The following is a 5,060-nucleotide window of genomic DNA, read 5'->3' on the forward strand; positions in this document are numbered from 1 at the left end:
AACTATAATGGAATGAGAGGACAGGGTGAAAGATAAGAAATCAGATTAGCTATCAAGCCATCCCAGTCCCTTTTTATGTCATCTTCACCCGTGAGGGGAGCTGTGGAGAGATTATCAAAGAGGTGCAGGGAAAACAGACTGCATACATAGCATATAGTATATCTTTTGAAGATATATTATGTACACATTTCAAAGACTAAGAGTAAAGTTAACCTCTCTATCCTTCATACCTACTGTCCTTTGTCTTCCTGTAATTGGTTTATGATGTATTCCATAATGTGCACAAAGAGAAAGAGAAAAGAAACCTTGTCTTTTTAAAGAAACAAATGCAAGTCTCTGAAGTGAGCGGTAGGATCATAAAAATACATTAAAAGACACAGAGGAGACCACAGTTGTAGAACGGCAGGGTATTTTAGGAATGTGGCATGCACGCATTCATGCATTTGTGCTACGGTCTTGTTCCTCCCAAGTCACAACACACATTTTATTCGCAAAACAGCTGGAAAGAAACTATGGGTCATATTTGTTCAAGTGGATAAAATCTCTTAAGATGTCCCCTGCTTTCTTTTTTGTCTGAAAGCGATGTTCTGCCCCACTGAATCAGTTTAACTTCTCACAAGCCAAAAGCTGCAGCTCACACTGTAATCACAATGACATGAACACAAAAAGATCGAGATAGGATGGCGAGGATGTTGAGAGGTGGGGAGATTTTAAATGTGGCAGAGAAAATAATTGATCAATGATAAATTGCATGAATGACTCTTTGAAAACAACGGAGCCTTGTTGAATAACGAGGATATTATCTGTGTAAGGAGGAGATAGAGGGAAGGAAGGCGGAGGGTGGACAGATCAGAACAGGAGCTCTTTGGCCTTGCATTGGGATGGACAGCATTACATTTTGATCGCTCTCTGAGTGATCGTTTGGTCGGGCCTTGTGACTAATCATAGATTTATGACTTCAACAGGAGGCCGGTATGATTTGTTCATGCCTCAAGCTTCCTGCTGTTGCCCCAGACCAAAGCAGAACAGTATTTTTGAGGCTTTTGAAAACCTTTCTTTCATATTTCTTTACCTTCCTTTATATTTGGATGTGATATCTCCCACGGTACATGGGGGTATCCTGTAGCTTTTCTTTTATATGTGTTTTAGCTCTAAAAATCTATAAGCAGCATTGATGCCTATTTTTTAAGAGCAGGTTTATTTTTTACACAGTACTGAAAACTGAGTGTGGAAGCAGCACATACTGCAGTGACTTTCTAGGCAGTACCACACTGTTTTCATTTGGATGTGCTTTGTTTACAAGTTTAAAGTGACTTAAACCTTTAATTGTATCTGATTGTGTTGACATTCATATTGAGTGTACAATGTAAAACATGCAGCTTTTCTAATTTGTTATAGTACATTTGGGGACAGTGCAGCAGGGCAATGATCCTTTTAGTCGACCAAATCAGTAATTTATGTCAATCCACCTACATATCCTCAACAATTGTAAAATGTCTTGGCTCTAGATATAGTATAAGGAAAACCCTGATGGTGTCATCAAGGTAATCACTGATTGGACCTGAAACATTAAGCAAATAACAGAAAGCCTTGTTTGTGAATAGGGGTGAAGGGTTTAAAAGATTTAGGATTATACGGGGAAGGAAGTATCATAGAGAGCACCTTATTGGGTGGCATTGTGGGAAATTAGTTAATCAAGGGACGAAAAGTCAGGACATGTCAGCCTCTGCTCTACCAATAATGGCCAAGTCTGTTTCTTGCAAGCCTCCCAATTTCATGAAATTGCAATATTAAATCATTGGAGTACCGGCTCTGAAGCTATAGGGTGGCACTTTAACCCTTGGGGTGTTTCTCAATCTCGAGTAAAGCTGCTCCAGAGCCACTATTTCAAGCATACGACGTCATCGAGTGCCACCGCAGGACTGTTCCAATGTCCAGCATACTTGGAATTCTACTGAGCCCGGCGTACTTCGTTTGGAGAAATTTCGAGGCTGCACATGTGTAGTCTTAAAATCCCCACAATGCTTTGTGCACGGACCAATTTTCCCAAATCTGTGGCGGAAAATGTAAGGCGGGGCCTCTCATATGACGCCCACCTGCACATTTGCTAGCCTGTTCCACCCTTCGTTTTCCGAATGCTAGGAAGTATTCTTGCCTCGCTTCTGAAGCAAGACGCTCGGAAGACATGTGCTACCAAGCAAGCGTACTCGAGATTGAGAAACACCCATGGTCATTGTTCCATTTCAAATGCCATTTACAAGAGAATAGTCATTGTCCCAAAGTGGAGAAATTATGAGTGGAAAACCAGATGAAATGTAAACAAAACATATTTGACAAAGGATGCAGACTGTCAGTGTAAGGAACAAATCCATGGAGAGGCAATCCTCATTTCAATGAGACAACAAAGGGCACAGGGCAAATTAGCAAATATAATGTCTTCATCATTTATTCATTCAGTTAGTTTGTCTTGCATGCTGCTCAATTTAAAAGGTCAGAGGGAGAAATAACATTTGGTTAAATATTGACCAAGATACAAAGGGAAGGAAGAGACCAATTTTGATGAATCATAGTGTAGAAGCCGCTTCTTAAGATAGCATACGATAAACATGAGTCACGACACACCTGACCCTCACTATGGGAAACACTTTCTGTGTATATGCTGGTAATCTTGTATTGTGAGTCATGTTAGCATGTGAGCTAGTTGCTGGCAGTGTGTACGATGACGTAGCTAACTGGTACTAACACATATGTCCTTTTGGCTGAAAGAAAAACTTTGACTCTATCTATGGTCATTAAACACATCTGCGGTTTTGGCTATGGTTGTTCAATGTGCTTGTTTTGGCCATACTTCTAACTGGCTTTAATGATCTGAAGCAAACAAAGACACACAGAGACAAACACTATCAGTTTCAAAATAGACAAAAACACAGACTGGGATGTACATGCAGATGCACACACACACATCCGTTGAATAAGTGGGTGGGTACTGGCCAGAGAGGCATAATAAAGGCAGTCAAGGGAGATGCATTAGGGCTACAAATATCAGCTCATTAACACTCAGCTATCCTGTCTGGCAGTCATTGTTTGTGCGTGTGTGTGTGTGTGTGTGTGTGTGTGTGTGTGTGTGTGTGTGTGTGTGTGTGTGTGTGTGTGTGTGTGTGTGTGTGTGTGTGTGTGTGTGTGTGTGTGTGTGAGCGCGTGTGCAGTAGTGTGTCTGTCGCAGAGATCTACAGGTCATTACAGTAACAAGCGACTTAGCCCTCAGGTCAGCTGTCATTAGCTACAGACGAATGGCCAGAAATCATCAGGGCAAGGCCAGACTCTCTCCACTTGTGCACGTGTTAATACATATGTGTCTGACTGGAGACCATCCCAGGAATATTTTAGAGGCGAACAGGGAAGAAAACAGAGAGGCAAATGCATTTAAATAGACTGAGAGAGGAGGGCAGAGCAGGAGACAAACAGACTTGCTGAATTATCTTTTACGACACATGGAATTGTTTCTATTTGTCACAGTGGCCAAGTTAGAGTTATAATTATAGCTTAAGATAATGAAAGACTTAATTGGGCTTGATAAACAGTTATGAATTGTTTATTGAATTGTTCTCACAAGGCACAGTAGCAATTACAAGTTCTTTGAATTCATAAATGTCTCATAGTCCCAGTTTGTCTCTAAATCACTCACCTTTCCTTTCATTTTTCTCTCGTCTCCTCTCATATCATCTCTGCTCATCTCGTCTTCTCTCATCTCGTCTCCTCTCATCTACTGACTTCTCCTCTCCTATCATCACCTCACCTATCGTGTCCTCTCCCCTCATCTCGTCTCCTCTCCTCTCATCTACTGACTTCTCCTCTCCTATCATCACCTATATCGTCTCCTCTCCCCTCATCTCGTCTCCTCTCCTCTCATCTACTGACTTCTCCTCTCCTATCATCACCTCTCCTACCGTCTCCTCTCCTCTCACCTCGTCTCCTCTCATCTCCTCTCCTTCTTAAAGGATAAAAAGAGAGAGAAATTCAGTCAGAAAAAGAGAGGACACTTCACTCATTAGATACCAAACTTTACCATCTTAATACAATTCTAAAGACCCTGATATTTTGGAGAGACCTTGGACTATCTTAATATTGCCTTGCGAAAAGCCACCTTACAGCATTGAGAGAACACTTAATGCTCTTTTAAGGTTATATCTACATATGTTGTTGCTAGTTACAAAATCTGAAAATTGAGATAATGGAGATCTAAAAGAGTGAATACAGTTGACAGACAAGTCAATGCAACACCTATTAGCTGTTGTTAGTAATTAAATCAACTCTATACTTGACAAAAGCAGCATGTGTAAATGATCGGAGCTGGAATGTTTTTTGTACCTTTGTCAAAAAATAAATAGTATGCAGGAACAAAGAGAGAAAGTGTATTACAAGTAGAACACATCTATCAACATTATGGACATTTACTGAGCAGTTCAAGGGTTCATTGAGAGACATAATGCTTATTGGCATGTGACCTTGTGTGACCTGTGTTTTTTAACAGCTCTGCAACTGCAATTACCATAACAATGGTTTCCTCAAAGCATGCCGTATTCATTAAGTTTGTCTTTTTCTCTTCCCTGCAGTGGTTCACTTCGGTTATCATATTTTAACGGAGAGAATCTGTTACCACCAGTTATGTTGCTACCGGGCTCTCTTTTTCTCTCTCTGTGGATTTATTATGCATGCTGAGCCTTATTTCGCCCTATTTTGTGCTAGTTTTAATGTGTTTTGATTCATACTGAACCAAGAGTGCAATTAAAACCTTAATTGCCATGCTGTTAAAAATTATCACAACTGACCAGCTCCGTCTCAGAGCCAGCGAATGTAATAATAATAATAAAAAACGATATTCAATTACTTACCATCTAGACCGCATGTGGTCACAGTAACAGCCATCACACCTACGTATAACAACATAAAGACAGGCACAAGAGAAAATATCAATTTGTTGAGGGTCATCTCACCATATGCTTGTTTGCTTGTTTCCTTTTTTTACTCCCACAGAGACATCTAATTTGTTTAGGCATGGC

Source organism: Notothenia rossii (genome assembly GCF_949606895.1).
Source record: "Notothenia rossii genome assembly, chromosome: 7".
Taxonomy (NCBI): domain Eukaryota; kingdom Metazoa; phylum Chordata; class Actinopteri; order Perciformes; family Nototheniidae; genus Notothenia; species Notothenia rossii.